General features: G+C 36.2%; 1 protein-coding gene across 2 annotated transcripts in view; it reads left to right on the top strand.

Annotated features, from left to right (window-relative positions):
* The first annotated feature begins 311 nt into the window (after positions 1 to 311).
* Positions 312 to 18,969, top strand: part of SPIN4 (spindlin family member 4) — a 245,370-nt gene continuing 226,712 nt past the window's right edge. Inside the window, exons 1-2 of one of the 2 annotated variants that reach the window (XR_014239525.1) lie at positions 312 to 7,988; positions 12,869 to 13,028. The gene's annotated coding sequence lies outside the window, so the exon portion shown is untranslated. The remainder of the gene's footprint in view (positions 7,989 to 12,868; positions 13,029 to 18,969) is intronic. The other variant, XM_082376738.1, reaches the window with a different exon arrangement.

The following is an 18,969-nucleotide window of genomic DNA, read 5'->3' as shown; positions in this document are numbered from 1 at the left end:
TTTTTGCTATTTTGTTTCTGGTAGAAGAGCTTATTTCAACATCTCTTGTAAGGCATGTCTAGTGTAGATGAACTACCTCAACTTTTGTTTGTGTGTGAAACCTTTATTTTTCCTTCAGATCTGAATCATAACTTTGCTCAATAGAGTATTCTTGGGTTATAGTTTTTAGCTTTCAATATGTTGAGAATTCCATTCTACTCCCTCCTGGACTATAAGATTTCTACTGATAGCCTAATGGGGTTTCCTTTCTAGGTTACTATCCTTTTTTTCCTGGCTGCCTTTAAAATTATTTCTTTGTCATTGACTTTTTTTTTTAATTATTAGCACCTTTAATTATTATTTATTTATTTGGCTGTGTTGGGTCTTCATTTCTGTGCGAGGGCTTTCTTCAGCTGCGGCAAGCAGGGGCCACTCTTCATCGCGGTGCGCGGGCCTCTCACCATCGTGGCCTCTCTTGTTGCGGAGCACAGGCTCCAGACGCACAGGCTCAGCAGTTGTGGCTCACGGGCACAGCTGCTCCGCGGCATGTGGGATCCTCCCAGACCAGGGCTCGAACCCGTGTCCCCCGCATTAGCAGGCAGATTCTCAACCACTGCGCCACCAGGGAAGCCCTGTCATTGACTTTTGACAATTTTAATTTATGCATGTTGGAGGTTTATAGCATTGAAGTAATTAGGTGTTGTCTTAGCTTCAAGGACTTGTATATTCAGTTCCTTCCCCGAGTTTGGGAGGTTCTCAGCTATTATTTCATTGAATTATCTCTCTACTCCCTTCTCCCTATCTTCTTCTGAGATATCCATTATCCTAAAGTTGCCCTTCCTAAAAGAGTCTGATAGCTCTCATAGCATTTTCCCCATGGTTTTTTATATCTTATTTCTCTTTCCTCTTCTACTTGTATCATTTCTAGATTTCTGTATTTGAACTCACTAATTCTCTCTTCCATATTGGTCTGCTCTATTTCCAATGCTTTCTAATGTATTCTTCATATTGTTTTTTGTGTTCTTCAGCTCCAGAATTTTGAAATGGTTCTTTTTTAGAATTTTAATTTCTTTGATAAAATATTTCTCTATCCATTAGTTTTATTTGTGAATTCACTGTATTACCTTTCTGAGTTTTCTTGTAGCTCCTTGAATTTCTTTATAAGAGCTACTTTGAGGGGCTTCCCTGGTGGTGCAGTGGTTGAGAATCTGCCTGCCAATGCAGGGGACACAGGTTCGAGCCCTGGTCTGGGAAGATCCCACATGCCGTGGAGCAACTGGGCCCGTGAGCCACAACTACTGAGCCTGCACGTCTGGAGCCTGTGCTTCACAACAAGAGAGGCCACGATAGTGAGAGGCTTGCGCACCACGATGAAGAGTGGCCCCCACTTGCCGCAACTAGAGAAAGCCCTCACATAGAAACGAAGACCCAACATAGCCAAAAATATAAATAAATAAATGAATAAATAAATTTAAAAAAAAGAAGCTACTTTGAACTCTTTATCAGTTTGTTTGCAATATTCCATGCCTTTGAGTTTGGTTGCTGGAGAATTGTTGTCTTTTTGTGATATCATTTTACCATGATTTTTCATACTGTTCATGGAAATGTGTCTCTGCTATAGCATTTGTGTGATTTTGTCTATATAGCTTTGCTTTTACCATTTGTCCTAAGGTTCTGTAGTATTTGAATTAGCAGACATCTTCCTTATTTCAGTAGGTTTTGTTTACTTTGTTTCTAACAGTTCAGAAGATTGGTAATTAGAAGCCTTTCTGTTGTTTTCCAGAATGTGAAAGTATTGCATAGATTTTTTATTTCTCTTAGAGGAGCTGATTTGCTACTAAATTTGAGAGCAACATTATTTTTTAAAAAGCTGGAGTTTAAAAAAGGCTGGTGGTAGAGTGGGGGGAGGTATGTGCTTAGCACCTGGGGCTTTGGGTGTGTCCTTGGCCTGGTAGAGAAATCCTTGAGTGTTTGAGTCCCAATATCCTGTGGGTGAACCACTTGCTATAGTCCCAGGGCAGACAGCAGGAAATGTGTTCCTTCAGTTCTTTTTGTCTGCTTCTTCCCTTTCCTTTCCCCCTGCACAGTCACTGCAGTCTCTCCTCAAAGTGAGCAACAGTTCCCTCCAACTGCAGCACCTATGGACTGACAGAACCCCACTCACATCTTTCACCCTCCAACTTCTCTACCAGCAAGGTCACAGCTGTCCCACAGCTACCTCTGCTGCCATGTCCCTGGGCTCTACAGCTTCCTCCAAGGTCCAAGTCAGCTGAAAGAGGCACAGGTGGAAAGATCCATTGGGAATCTTCGTGTGCTGTGCAGAGACACCTCTGCTTCCTTATGGATAGCCAAATAACTGAATCAAATGGGAGAGAAAAAAATATTACTTTTTGTTGTCATGATGCTGATATCACTGACCTTTTGTTTCTCAATGTAAGGATTTATTGCTATAAACTCCCCACTTAGAACTGCTTTTGCTGCATCTAATAAGTTTTGACATGTTGTATTTCCATTTTCATTTGTCTCAAGATATTTTTAGATTTCTCTTTTAAAACTTCTTTAACCTATTGGTTGTTTGGTATCATGTTGTTTAATCTCCTCATATTTGTGCATTTTCCAGTTTTCTTCTTGTAATTTATTTCTAATTTTATTCATACCACTGTGACTGAAAAACATACTTGACATGATTTTAATCTGCTTAAATTTATTAAGTGTAGTTTTTGGCCTAACATATGATCTATCCTGGAGAATGTTCCCTGTGCAATTGAGAAGAATGTGTATTCTGCTGTTTTAGGATATTCTATTTATGTCTTTTAAGGCTGGTTAATTTATAATGTCATTCATGTCCTATTTCCTTATTGATTTATTATTATGGAACTGTCTATTTGTCCCTCCAATTCAGTCAATATTTGTGTGTCATATATTTAGGAGCTCTATTATTTGATGCCTATATGATTATAATTGTATCTTCTTGATGAATTAATTATTTTATCTATCTATTTATCATCTATCTATCTATCTAGTTCTTCTTTGCCTCTTGTAACAACATTTGACTTAAATTCTATTTTGAGATAGCCACCCCCGCAATCTTTTGCTTACTATTTGTAAGCTTTTTGCCCTTTCACTTTCAGCTTATTTTTGTCTTTGGATCTAATGTGAGTTTTTGGTAGATGGGACATAGTATTATCATTTTAATTTTAAATCCATTCTGCCCATCTCTGCTTTTTGATTGGAGGGTTTAATCCATTTACATTTGAAGTAGTTACCGGTAAGAAAGGACTTACTTCAGGCACTTTTTTATTTGTTTTTATTATGTCTTATATACTCTTTGTACCTTATTTCCTCCATTATTGCCTTCTTTTGTATTTAGTTTTATTTTTTTTTGGATTCAACTATTTGTATTCCCTTCACTTTTTTTTTATTATAATGTTTATGATTTTTTGTGTGGTTACAATAAGGATTACATTTCATGTCCTGAATTTACAACAATCTAGTTTGAATTGATACCAACTTAACTTCAATAGCATACAAAAATTCTACTCCTATAAAACTCTATCCTACCAAGTTTTGTGTTGTGATTGCCACAAATTACATCTTTATATGATGTATACTCAATAACATACATTTATTTTTATTTTGTATGCATTTGTCTTTTAATCCTATGTAGATAGGATTACTCCCTTAGGTAATCAGGTAAATCATGTATTTAGTTAATACCTAGTATGTACCTTAGTAATTCTCTTCAGGCCTTTGAAGAAACTAGTATAAGTATAAGAAAGCTTGGGATTATTTGGCTCATTGTTAGATACAACTGTGGTGATTTCCTAGTTATTTCATGTTCATTTGGGTTTCTCAGTGATAATTTTGATGCATAATGTATTGCAAATTAGTCTTGCATAAAACAACATGAGATGGAAAATAATTACAACCCTGTAGTTGTGGTGTGAAAGCAGCCATAGACAACATGTAAGTGAATGATTGTGACTGTGTTCCAATAAAACTTTATTTTTGGATACTGAAATTTTAAATTCATATAATTTTGACATGTCACAAAATGTAATTCTCTTAATTTTTTCAACTATTTAAATATGTAGAAATCATTCTTAGTTCTCTGGCTATATTCAAACAGATTGCAGATCAGATTTGGCTGGCCCTTGAGCTGTCATTTACTGACACCTATTCTATTAGCTCTGGTTAGCATTTCCTCACCTTAGTCAGGTTGGATTTCACTTTCTGTGTGTGTGTGTGAGCGTCCTTGCTTCAGATCTCTGAGGAGTCTGTCCTTGTTTTCTAAGGACATTACAATCCTGTCAGCTTTACAATACAGTCATTTCACAAGATTTCCCTACCTTACATACCTTGATGAGGTCTCTGGCAGTGTTCATGTATTTGATTCACTTTAGGCCAGGGATGTAGTTATGTGTTGGTTTACCTTTTAATTTTCCCAATCTTTTTTGTCTCTTATTTTTAATTTGTATTAGTATTCATATATTACCTACATGCCAGGCATTATTATGTTTATTACACATATTAACTCTTCACACACACACAAAAAACTATGAGAAAGGTACAATTACAATCTCTATTTTAAAGATGAGGAAATTGAGGATCAGAAATGTTAAATAACTTGAGCTAATAACATAACTAATAAATGGCAGAGCTAGAATCCAAAACTAGGCAGCCTAGATCCAGAGTTCATTCTGACTTTTGATACTTGGAATGTTTTTTATTTTATTTTTCACACAAGAAATGATGTATGAAAGTTCCTTTCCAAACCCTGAAAAGTTTATGCCAGCCATACAGGACACCTTTCTTTGCAGCTAAATTAGCATCAGCAGGGTTCTTTGGAAGCCTAGAACTGGTGATAAAGGCACTGCTGTGCTGCAATAGAGAGCCCCCTCAGGCACCTGGTTGAATTTCACTCTCAGTTGATTACACTAAATGACAGATTCATGGTTCTATATTCTCTTAGTCTGAACTTCATACTCTGGATCTGTCTGGCTCCACTTCCTGTGCTTTTTCTTCTAAAATGGAGCTCAGTGGAACAAAAGAGTAATGTTCTGGATGATTTCTAGTTTATATTTAAATAAACAAGTAAACAAGAATATTTCAGAGAGAACTGTTAAAAAGAAAATAGAAGAGGGTGATGAAGGAAAATGATAGAGAGTGACTGCAATGGTTGTATAGGGTTAGAAGATTAGAGAGAAGCCCATACTGGGTGACATCTGAATCAAGACACAAGTGTCAAAATGGAGTCAATTTTTCAAAGATCTAGAGACAGATGTTTCAGGCAGAGGAAATAGCAAGTGATAAAACCCTAAGTCAGAAAGGAGCTTGCACGGTTGAGAAAGGTACTTTCACCTTTGTCACCAGAAAAAGTGTAAATATTTAAAAAGTGTTTCATATATACATATATATATACATATATACATACTTATATATATAAAACATGTATTTCTGTACTCACAGCATTACATTATAAAACATATACAAATAAAAATTTAAAAAGATGAGATGAAAAATAAATAAGAATCGATGTTAGAATACATTTTTCCACAGACAATTGGATCATCTTGCATATCTCTTGGCATGTGCACTCCCTACTTTTGCAATTGTAGATTTAGTCTATAATATCTATATTTAAATAAACTTAGGTCCTAGAGCCATGCTGTCCAACAAAAATATAAAGTGAACCACGTTTACAATTTAAAATTTTCTAACAGTCATATTTAAAAAGTGCAAGAAATAAGTAAAATTAATTTTAATAATATTTTTAGTTAATCTACTATTTCCAAATTACTATCATTGCAACATATAATCAATATAAAAAAGCAAGTTATGAGTGAAATAGTTTACGTTTTTGTAATTAGCCTAAGAAATCTGGTGTGCGTTTTATACTAACATTCCATCTCAAATTGAACTAGCTACATTTCAAATGCTAAAGAGTCACCTCTGGCCAGTGGTCACTATATTGCACAGTGAGACCTCAAGGGCTAATTTTCTTAATAGTATTCCCATCCCTCTCTCCTACTATCTGATTAACAAACTTAGACCCTACTCCTTTTGAGCCAATGACTGGAGCCTTTTTATCTTAGGAGAGCATTTTCTTTTTAACTGCCCTGATTTACTTTAACTAAAATGATTGTCACTGTGCCCCAAAGCAGGGTGAGTAGGGAGCTGGAAACAGAATGTGCTGTGTTTGAAAAAGTTTAGACCATTGAACCCTCTAAGAAGGAATGTTCATGGCACATCTGTTACTTGTTTATAGAGCAACATAAGCTTCTGAGAAGGGAAATATGAGCTATATCAGGTGCTCTGTGACGACCTAGATGGGTGGGTTGGGGGAGTGGGAGGGAGGTCCAAGAGGGAGGGGATATAGGTATACATATATCTAATTCACTTCATCATACAGCAGAACTAACACAACATTGCAAAGCAATTTTACTCCAATAAAAAAAATCCCTAAGACTTTTTCAAAAGATCTGATTTTTAAAAATATTTGTGATCTTACCATGTGCCAGACATGCTTCATTTGCATCATATCTAAGGGTCTTCTTGTATTCCCTCCCTACTTAGGAATGATAGGTGGCTGGACATTTTGTGTTTGCCCAAGGCTCTAACAGAACAAGACATAAATAGATCTCATAAGAACATAGTTGTATAAGTGGGGATGCTTACTTGGTTTAACCCATCCTCAGTACCAAAACTTGATTCTGATACACAGTTGAGGCCCATCTGGTGCTAGTGCAGTTGGTCATCTCTAAACTTTATGTGAATACCAAAAAGCTTTGTTGACTCCATAACAATGAACTCAGTAAACAGTTTACTCATGTGGTTCCTATTACTAAGTGTGGCTAATAGGTCTGTTCTGGCACATTTTGGCTCTCTGTGTTCCATGTTTTACTTATTTATTTAACAAACATAGGACTTCCCACTAGCCAGACATTGTTTATATATTAACTTGTTTAATTTAATTTTTATGACAAGCCATTAACAGATGAAGAAACTGAGGCACAGATAAAGCAACTTGCCAAAAATCCCATAACTTAGTAAAGAGCAGATCTGAATTCTAACCAAGGTAGCATGGCTTCAGAGTCCCTGTGCTTAATCTTTCTGCAAAGTCTGAGTCTCCTAATTTTTGATCTTCATGGCTTTCTCTGTTTCTTCTTTAGGGACTTGACATTATTACTGATCACAAGAGGTTCTTTGTCTTGGTTAACTCTGACGTACATTCAACATGCAGCAGCTCTGTCTTTCTGACAGAAGTGCTCAGAATATCAGATTCTCCTAGGCCCTCTGACCGTAAAAGAGGGCTTTTCAAAATCTCTTTTGTGAAGATTCTTCCTGCTTGAATTCTGAACGGACATTTGCACATTGCTACTACCCCTCTTATAAAACATTACATATTTCTAAAGCTACATAGGGTGCTGTAATAGTTGGATTTTCCTGTATACATAATCCATTTTTATTTATTCATTACAATTTGTTTTCCCTTTGTTGATTTAATTACAAAATAACACACTCATCCTAAGAATCCTAACAATACAGCGCTATGCATAGTTCTTGGTGAAAGTCTCCAATTCCTTTCATTCCTTTCTTTATAATTCCCAGTTTAATGCCATAGAAATAGACAACACTTCCAGCAGGCTATGCTGCATTTCGCTAGTCATAGCTGTTTGAGCTGTACCTCTGGGAAGCACTCTCCGCATTCCTTAGGGTGGGTTACATCCGGGAGGAAGGAACCATTGCCTGGGAAACAAGTCACGTGGGAACCTCTGGACGCAAACTGGGTGTAGGGATTCTGACCTGAGCTGGGGTCTGCGCTTCCAGTGAATGCTGTGGGAGCAAGTGCTGGTGACAGGTTAGCGGATGGCCCTGGCACCAATAAGGGCACTGGCTGGGCCGCCTGGGCGAGCTGGAGCCTACCAGAAAGCTTAGATCCTGTGGCCAAGGGCACAGACCTTGGCGAAGTGGAGCGTGGCAGGCAGCCTGATGACAGCGACTGCCCGGTAAGTTAGATTTGAAAACCTGGTGGGAGTCAGTAAGGGAAGATGAGATTGGACACAGTTCCTTACGATTCTTCTTTTGTCCAGGGGGACGTTGACCTGACCAGCATGCCGCTAGAGGTGGGGGTGGGGGAATGAGAAATGGAAGCAAGGAACAGGGCCAGTGAGGTGGGAGGACCCTGAGACGCGCGGGTCCTGTTTTGCTTGTCCTCTCTCACTCTCTATTTCCTCCTTATTCTTGTTCTTTCTTTTCCTGTTTACACGTTTTCGTTGCTCCAGAACCTGAATTCTAATGTAAGCTGTTTGGTTCCTGAGCCAGTTCTCTGCTAGCCTTCCTGACAGGTGCAAAGAGCTGTTAAAAATATGGAAAAATGGGCAAAGAATCAGAAGACACTATTCACACACGAGCAGCAATCTTTTGAAAAAGTCAGTTTCCCTCAATAATAAACGCACATGAATAAAACAGGATAGCATATTAAGATTGACAAGAATGGAAAAAGATCGTTTATCCCCAGTGTTGTGCAGGGTTTAGGAAAACTGGCACTAAATTACAGTATTGTTAAGAGTGTAAGTTAGCAAAACAATTTTGTGTTAGGCAATTTGGTTTATGTAACAAATCTGAAAACCTGTTACTCTATGGCCTAGAAATACTACCTGAGGAACTTATCCAACACAATTACTAATAGAAATGTAAACATACTCACACACATACATATAATGTGTTCATTAAGCTTTATTTGTAGTAGCAATTAGGGATATCTGGACACTGAATATTCTATGATATTAAGAAATTATTGTTATTGCTCTATGTGAAAATAGGATCATGGTTATGTTTTAAAATAATCTTTGTCTTTAGGGATTAATTCAGATATATTTACATATGGAATAATATGATATCTGGGATTTGCCTGAAAATAATTGGTATTGACTAATGGATTAGGGGATAGATGGATTGATAATTACTGAAGCTGGGTGATGGGAACATGGGGGAGTTCATTATTATTATTCTCTCTACTTTTGTATGAGTTTACGGGATTTTCCATAAGTTAAAAAAAAACTAGTTCAAGGTAGAAAATTGGAAAATTATGGAAGAGTGTTAGTAAATAAAAATCATCTCTAAATCTACTGGACAGTTGTAACCAGTGTTAAATTTTGGTGTGTGTGTATGGGGGGTGGATTGTTGCTCAACATTTGTTCCACTTTCTTGCACTTCAGGAAGAGCATTTAAAAGCACAGATTCAAGTCAGATTGTCTGGGTAAGAATCCCACCTCTGCCAATTACTAGCTGCCTGATGCTGGATAGGGTACTTTAGTCCTCGGAACCTCAGTTTCCTCATCTGTGAAATAAGAACGATACTGTGTATTATCAAATCCAATCAATAGTAAGCTACCCTATTACGATTTGTGCCACTATGGCAGAAAAATCACTTCCAAATAAAACAATGCACATCTTGATTTCAGAGGTGTAGAACATTAAAAGATATGAATCTTAGAATTAAAGAGATATTGTGGTGGCTGCCTTATAGGGTTTTTGTGACAAGTAAATAAGTTTAAAAGTGTAAAGTGTGTGGCACATGAGTACTCACTAAATATGAGTTATCATTATTACCTCATCACCATCACGATCCTAAGAGTGCTACCTAAGAGTGCTCATGTAGGCATCTTCATGCATTTTTCTCCCATTTGAGCAAGGAGACCAAATTATCAGATCTTGTTTAGGGTTTAATAGCATTACTTCTGGATTGTGGATTTTTTTGCAATATTTTAAATTGATAATGTATGAGAATATTCATTGCAGCATAGTTGGTAAAAGAAAAAAAAATGTTTGTAATAGCTTAAGCACTCACAAACAGGTAATGGTCAAATATTTTATGGAGGTATTCACACTGTAATACTATGCAACTTTGAGAAACAGTGAGGGAGGAGCTGGATGTACTGACATGGAAAGATGTCTCTGTTATAATGATTAGTAAAGAAAGCAAATAATTGAATAAAATGTATAGTTTAGGAAAAAGCTTATGTTACTTATAGATGTGTATATATTTGTGTGTGTGTGTGTGTGTGTGTGTGTAGATAGATAGATTCCAAACTTTTAATAATGGCTGCCTCTGAGGGGTGGGATTCACATCGGGGGAGTGAAATGAGACTTTCACTTTTTTACATATGCGTTTGGTATTGATTTTTATACTATGTATTACTTTTGTAATTGAAACATAATTTTGAAAAACTCAAGCATGAGCTTTTTTTCAGAGTATGCAAATCTATTCACTAAGTTTTTCTCCTACATAAGATTTGTCCTTTTAACATCTTGTCATAGGTTAGTAACACGAAACTTTTAAGAATGAAATGAGTATATTTTAAAACACTCTGTATTTTGACAAAGGCCACCCTTTTCAAATTGTGAAGTTCTTATAGCCAGCATATTATTTCCAGTCCTCACAGATGTTAAGCCTGTTCATAATGGCTTCCTATTATGTAAGTATACTATTAATGCAGTGACACATTACTATTACTTAGCCTAATACTATTAATTACTTATTTCCCTAAACAAGATTTGCCAAGGGATGTTAATAAACATTAAATTGGAATGTTAATAAACATTCCAATTCAATGTTCCTCTCATTAAATTGGAATACAGAGCAATTTCACTGCAGTTAGAAGGTATTATGATGCTTTACAAGTTATGTATGACCCACAGAATATTTTTTAAAAGAGTTCACAGTGAAATTTGAACTTCCTATATTCTGATTACCTTAGGTTGATGACTCCAATATACCTCACAGGCATAGACTTCAAGAGTTTAGGTTGGTAGAAGGTCTTTTCCTAGTGGTCTGAAGCTGCAAAATGGCTGCAAAGCCACTCTTTCTGCCAGTCCCCCCCCCACCCCCCCACCGCCCCACATCAACAGAACTTGTAACTATGTCAAACTTCAGCTTACACAGTTTGGAATTTCTTTCAGGTGTCAATGTGAATGTAATATATAATTCCAAGATATATTCTAAAATAAGAGTTACCATGATCTATTAGTTTTTGCTAGTTTATGCTTTGAGAAGAAACAGCCCCAAGAATTCAATAACTTACAATAACAAAAAAATGTTACTTGTTCACATTACTTGTTGGCTTTGGGGTTGTTCTCTATATCATTTTCATTCTAGAATCTAGGTTGGAGGAGCAGCCCTTATCTGACACCAGCTGCTCTTATTATACAATGAGGAGGAATGATAGAACCATGCAAAGATGTCTCTAAGAGCTTAGACATGGAATATGTAAATATCAAACTTGATATCAATAGAGTAGGAAAGTATAATCCTTTCACAGGGAGGGGTAGAAAATAATGTGGAACACTAATGCAATATGTTGCACAAGGTATTTGCCAAATAATAATTTTGCAACATACCCAAGCTCCTAAGTATGCATTAATTTATATGAATATATATTAATAATTAAAACCCTCTCAGACAGGGGATCTTACAATACAATATTTGGGAGGAACCTTATGTTACAAAAGTTCCAATCATATGAATTTTGGCTATAAATTTCATGGACATACCTACATGTATGTGTGTGTATGTCTTTTGTTTCTGTCATTTTTTCCTTATGCAAAAACAAGATTGTGTAATAACATATTACTCTGCAACAGGATACCATGGCCATCCCTGTGTTATGATTTCAATTGCATATATGTGTGTGTATTTCAGATCAGTTAATTTGATGCAGTTCATAAGTTTGGCTTGTGCAGAAATATCTCTTAAAAAACTATTTTTTGAAATAACATGTTTTAGTTCTTAATGTATGAAACTAATATCTCTTCATTGTAGGAAATTTGAGTATATATGTGGCTGTGTAATAGAGAGAGGAAAACATTTTAAAAGGAATATACTATGGTTGCTTTGTCTTCTATAGTGAGTGTCATAACTCATACCAGTGTGAAAATAAGTATCTTTATTGATCTCTTCCTCCCTAAGAGAATACTGGGGAAAAGGAGAATCATGATATTAAACATATTAAACATTTAAGGCCTCTGCTGGTTCTTTTGTGCTTCTAAAGTGTGGTCAACTGTTTGGCAGAGCCCATTAATCAGCCTGTGTAGAAGAAGGTGCAGAGCCTAACTTAAGATAGATGTGGGGCAGTAGTGATGTGAGTACATGTTGTATGTGGGGTGGGTGATGTCTCAGGGAAAGGTGCCTAGAAAGAGGGGAAGCAAAACATCTAGAAGTGATGAATGGGGCCATGGAAGAAGGTGCAAGAATGGAGCCTACAGAAGTGGACACGTGAAAAATTGCTGCTGATAGAATTGTTGGACAGCATTTCAGTTGTAAATGTTCAGTGTTAAGTTGTTTCCCATATCTTGTTGTGACTTAATCCCCACCCCACTCTGCTTCTCAGACCTTCGGTGATGTGTGGATTCATACAAATATCTTGTGTGCGTGATTCTTAAGTGGGAGTATCATGAAACCAGCCGGTCACCTGCAAGTAAATTAAAACAGTGATGAGTCAGTATTTTTAATTTTATCATATTGCCATAGAATAAAAAGAATGATGGCTGAGTGATCATTGTGCATTAATTTCCAGTCCATGAATTTGTCTGATAAAGCAGTAGAAACTAGCCTTGAATTCTTGCTTCATTACACTGTCATCCCAGTATACAGGATGCATTTTTGTGTCCAACAAATATTTCTGATTTCATTTAAAATTGTGGTCTTTTGAGGAGGAAGTAAGCTAGGGAAGTGAGGGGTGAGAGAAGACAAGTTCTGATGAGAGTGCTAGAGTATGTGTTGTTGGTAAGGATAATTACCAAACTATTACTGGAGGAGAGAAAGGGAGAGGCAGTCAGAAGCATGAATAGGGAGAAAGGAATTAAATTTTAGACCTTTTTTTCTTAGTGAGAACTCTTCATACAGATGAAGAATATCCAATAGCTGGAATGATGCAGTTTTGGAGGATCTAAAAATGGTGATGACTTCTACTCCACCTTAGAAAGGCAGTTCTGTGGTGGACCATGACACCAACCTTCCTTGATGAGACCACTGCCTGGATAATCAGGTGAGTAATCATAAATGAGCCAGCTTTCCATTTATGGTAGTATATTTGAATCTATAGAATATCTTCTGTGACATTTATTGAAGGCCCAGAAAATATAAAATCTAATGTAAGAATCCCCTTTCCCTGCTAGGATGACCAGCTTCACCAGTTTGTCTAGGCTTTCCTGGTTTTAGACTTGCATTCCAGGAATTCTCAGTCCTAGGCAAAACAGGGATGGTCACTCTGCTCCAAACCCCTCTCTCCTGCCATCCCCACCCTTTCCCACCCCCTCCACTGACTCAATTTCTCAAACCTTAGCATTGTCTTCTCCCTCTGCAAGGACCCTATTATCCAAAAAAAACAATGAAAATGAAAGTGCTCTGATGACATCATAAACAAGGAAGGCATAGGATTTTTTTTTATCCTTAAAATAAACTTTTCTTTAAAAAAGTGCTTAGAAGAAGTTGGCAAAGAAGTGTGCCAGAACATTAAGAAACGACTGAGTGGGGTAACTGTGAATTTTTTACTTCTTTACACGTCTTTATTTTTCAAACTTTACTCAAAACAGATTATGACATTTATATTTACCAGATTTAAGCAAGTATAAAAACTAAAAATAAAAAAAACACTGGGTTTGGTTTCCAAGTTAATGTTAAAGTATCTTTCAAAGTTGTCTTTAAATCTATTTTTAAGTAAATAACATGTCTTATATGGTCCAGGAAACAATGTGAGCTTCTGGGAAGATAGAAGATTCCATTTAATTTACTTAACATTTTTTGATTGTCTATTCTGTTCCAATTATTGTATCAGATGATAACTGATCTATATGGTCTTTGGAATATTTTTATCTTTAATTTATTTAAATAATAAGAATGTGTTTAATGATAGGCATATGTTCTTGATAACTATAATGCTAAATCAGGACCCAAATAATATGTATATATTTATATTATCTTCTTCTGTGCAAATTTTTCAGTTTATACAGAACCATGCATACAGTTTGATTCCACTTTTATAAAACATTATGTGTATATCTGTAGGTGGAAAACCTATAAGAAGAAAATGAAAGGAAATATCCCCAAATGATAACAATGGTTAACTTGGAATTGCTTGATTACTTATTTCATTTGTTTTTACCAATAATTCGTTTTTTACAATTTTTATGTAAACTTTAAATTTTAGAACAGTTTTAGATTTACAGAATTATTACAAAGATGGTACAAAGTGTCCCTGTATACCTCGTACCCAGTTTTCCCTATTATTAGCATCTTACATTCATATGATACATTTGTCCCACTTAATGAACCAATGCTGATACATTATTATTAACTAAAGTCTATACTTTCTTCAGATTTCCTCACTTTTTCCCTAATATCTTCTCTCTCTTCAAGGATCCCATCTAGAATACCACATTACATTTAGCAGTCATGTCTCCTTAAGCTCCTCTTGGCTGTGACAGTTTTCAGACTTTCCCTGTTTTTGATAAACTTGGCAGTTTTCAGGAGTACTGGTTCGGGCATTTTGTAGAATTTCCCTCAGTTGTGATTTACCTAATGATTTTGTCATAAATAGACTGAGGGAGTGCATTTTTTTGGAGGAAGAACACAGAATACTTATTAAATAATATCAAGGGTACATACTATCAACATGACTTACCACTACTGATGTTGACTTTGATCATTTGGGATGAATAGTGTTTGTCAGGTCTGTCCACTGTGAAGTTACTGTTTTTCTTTTGGAAGAAAAATCACTATATATAGCCTGCACTTACAGAGTAGAGAGTTATACTCCCACTGCTTGAGGGTTAAGTAGTACATAAATTATTTGGAATTATTTTTTAAGGGAGATTCATCTCCTTGATTTGTTTTTAGTCAGTTATTAATATCAGTTTGGATTCATGGATAATTATTTCATGTTTTGTGTAATAGTCCAATACTGCATTATTAATTTATTTGTTCAAATTGTTCCAGCTTTGGCCATTCAGAGCTTTTTCAATTGGCTCCTGTGCCCCTTTGACATACTGCCATCAAAGTTTTGAGCAATCCCTTACTTTCTGGCACATCAAGGAGGAGGAGTATGGGCTGCACATAATAACTTTCATCCAAAGAGTGGAGTATGGAACAGGAGAAAAAAGAGGAACTATATTTTGGAGAAACCTGACAAACACTAATTAGCTTTGTAATAAAGGTCAATATCAACAGTGACACCATGTTAATAGTATGTACCTTTGATGTGATGTAATGAAAATGGAATTCAATTTCTTTGGTCTTCCTCACCAAAACATATTATCCCACTCTAGTCATAAGAAAAAAAATCATTAGACACATAGAGAGTTATTCTACAACATCCTACAATATGCCTGACTAATATTCCTTGAAACTATTAAAGTCACCAAAAACATTATAAGTCCGAGAAACTGTCAAAACAAAGAGGAGCCTAAGGAGACATGATACCTAGACGTAATGTGATATCCAGTGTAGGATCTTGGAACAGAAAAATGATATTGGGGAAAAACTGAGGAAGTCTGAGTAAAGTGTGTTTCATTTAATAACACTGTATCAATTTTGGTTCATTAAGTGTGACAAATGTGCTGTAATAATATGGAAAATTGATGTGGAGGTTATGGGAACTGTCTCTACTATATTTGCAACTTTTATATAAATTAAATATATCCTGAAATGAAAACATTTATAAGCTAATCAATTGGGCATATTTTTGGGGTCTTTTTCTGAGGTCTCTCTTCTAATCCATTGATTTATGCATATATCCCTCCAACAATACCACACAGTCTTGATTACTGTTGCAGTGTAGTAAACTTTTTTAAACTGCATTAACATTGGTTTATAATATTATATGTTTCATGTGTACAACATTATATTTCAACTTCTGTGTGCACTATAGTGTGCTTACCACCAAAGGGTTAGTTTTAATCTGTCACCATACAGTTGACGCCCTTTACCCATTTTGACCTTTTCTATCCATTACTCTCTGGCAGCCAATTTGTTCTCTGTATCTGTATGTTTGTTTTTGCTTGGTTTGTTCATTTATTATGTTTTACTTTTAGAGTTTTTTTATTCCACATTTGTGAAATCATATGGTATTTGTCTTTCTCCATCTGACTTATTTCACTTAGCATAATAACCTCAAGTTCCATCCATGTCTTCACAAATGGCAAGACTTCATCTTCTTTAATGACTGAGTAGTATTCCATTATAAATATATACCATATCTTCTTTATCCATTCATCTATGGATGAACACTTAGGTTGTTTCCATATCTTGGCTATTAAAAATAATGTTGTGATGAACATAGGCATGCATATATCATATTGAACTAGTGTTCTTGTATTCTTTGGATAAATAAAGAGAAGTGGAATACCTGGACCGTATGGTACTTCTACTCTTAAATTTTTGAGGATTCTCCACACTGTTTTTCATAATCACTGAACCAATTTACATTTCCATCAACAGTGTATGAGGGTTACACTTGCTTGGATTCTCCACGCTGTTTTTCATAATTGCTGAAACAATTTACATTTCCATCAAAAGTGTATGAGGGTTACTTTTGCTCCACAACCTCTCCAATGCTTGTTGTTTCTTGCCTTTTTGATAATAGCCGTTCACACAGCATGAGGTGATAACTCATTGGTTTTGATTTGCATTTCCCTAATAATTAGTGATGTTGAACTTTTCAAGTGCCTGTTGGCCATATGTATGTATTCTTTGAGAAAATGTCTACTCAACTGTTTTGTTCATATATTGATTGATTGATTGATTGATTGATTGATTGATTTGGGCTGTGTTGGGTCTTCATTGCTGCCTGCAGGCTTTCTCTAATTGGGGCGAGCAGGGGCTACTCTTCATTGCAGTGATCAGGGTTCTCATTGCACTGGCTTTTCTTGTTGCGGAGCACAGACTCTAGGTGCACAGGCTTCAGTACTTGCAGCACATGGGCTCAGCAATTGTGGCTCGTGCACTCTAGAGCACAGGCTCAGTAGTTGTGGCACACGGGCTTTGTTGCTCTGTGGCATGTGGGATCTTCCCAGACAAGGGATCGAACCTGTATCCCCTGCATTGGCAGGTGGATTCTTAACCGCTGCACCACCAGGGATGCCCTTCTTTCTTTCCTTCTTCCTTCCTTCCTCCTTCCTTTCTTTCTTTCTTTCTCTTTTTTCTTAACATCTTTAGTGGAGTATAATTGCTTTACAACGTTGTGTTAGTTTCTGCTGTATAACAAAGTGAAAGTGAAGCAGCTATATGTATACATATATCCCTATATCCCCTCCTTCTTGCATCTTCCTCCCACCCTCCCTATCCCACCCCTCTAGGTGGTCACAAAACACCCAGCTGATCTCCCTGTGCTATGCAGCTGCTTCCCACTAGCTATCTATTTTACATTTGGTAGTGTACATATGTCAATGCTACTCTCTCACTTCATCTCAGCTTACACTTCACCATCCCTGTATCCTCAAGACCTTTCTCTATGTCTGCGTCTTTATTACTGTCCTGCCCATAGGTTCATCAAAACCATTTTTTTTTTTTAGATTCCAAATATATGTGTTAGCATACGGTATTTGTTTTTCTCTTTCTGACTTAGTTCACTCTGTATGACAGACTCTAGATCCATCCACCTCACTACAAATAACTCAATTTCGTTTCTCTTTATGGCTGAGTAATATTCTATTCTATATATGTGCCACATCTTCTTTATCCATTCATCTGTCGATGGACACTTAGGTTGCTTCCATGTCCTGGCTATTGTAAATAGTGCTGCAATGAATATTGTGGTACATGACCCTTTTTGAATTATGGGTTTCTCAGGGTATATGCTCAGTAGTGGAATTGATGGGTCATATATGGTAGTTCTATTTTTAATTTTTTAAGGAACCTGCATACTGTTCTCCATAGTGTCTGTATCAATTTATATTCCCACCAACACTGCAAGAGGGTTCCCTTTTCTCCACACCCTCTCCAGCATTTATTGTTTCTAGATTTCTTGATGATGGCCATTCTGACCAGTGTGAGGTGATAACTAATTGTTGTTTTGATTTGCATTTATCTAAGAATTAGTCATTAGTGATGGTAAATTAGAGCATCTTTTCATGTGTTTGTTGGCAATCTGTATATCTTCTTTGCAGAAGTGTCTACTTAGGTCTTCTGAAGATTTGTGGATTGGGTTGTTTGTTTTTTAGGTATTGAGCTGCATGAGCTGCTTGCATATTTTGGAGATTAATCATTTGTCAGTTGCTTTGTTTGCAGATATTTTCTACCATTCTGAGGGTTGCTTCTTCATCTTGTTTGTGGTTTCCTTTGCTGTGCAAAAGTTTTTAAGTTTCATTAGGTCCCATTTGTTTATTTTTGTTTTTCTTTCCATTTCTGTAGGAGGTGGGTCAAAAAGGATCTTGCTATGATTTATGTCAAAGAGTGTTCTTCTTATGTTTTCCTCTAAGAGGTTTATAGTGTCTGGCTTTACCTTTAGGTCTTTAATCCATTTTGAGTTTATTTTTGTGTATGGTGTTAAGAAGTGTTCTAATTTCATTCTTTTACATATAGCTGTCCAGTTTTCCCAGGACCACTTATTGAAGAGACTATCTTTCCTCCATTGTATATTCTTGCCTCCTTTATCAAAAATAAGGTGACCATATGTGCATGAGTTTCTCTCTGAGCTTTCTACCCTGCTCAATTGATCTTATTTCTATTTGTGTGCCAGTACTATACTCTCTTGATTACTTTAGCTTTGTAGCATAGTTTGAAGCCAGGGAGCCTGATTCTTCCAGCTCTGTTTTTCTTTCTCAAGATTGCTTTGGCTATTCGGGGTCTTTTGTGTTTCCATACAAATTGTGAATTTTTTTCTTCTGGTTCTGTGAAAAATGCCATTGGTAGTTTGATAGGGATTGCATTGAATTTGTAGATTGCTTTTGGTAGTGTGGTCATTTTCACAATGTTGATTATTCTAATCAAAG

Source organism: Balaenoptera borealis (genome assembly GCF_965194805.1).
Source record: "Balaenoptera borealis genome assembly, chromosome: X".
Lineage (NCBI taxonomy): Eukaryota > Metazoa > Chordata > Mammalia > Artiodactyla > Balaenopteridae > Balaenoptera > Balaenoptera borealis.
Note: the sequence above shows the minus strand (reverse complement) of the source record. Positions and strands in the feature narration are given on the sequence as shown.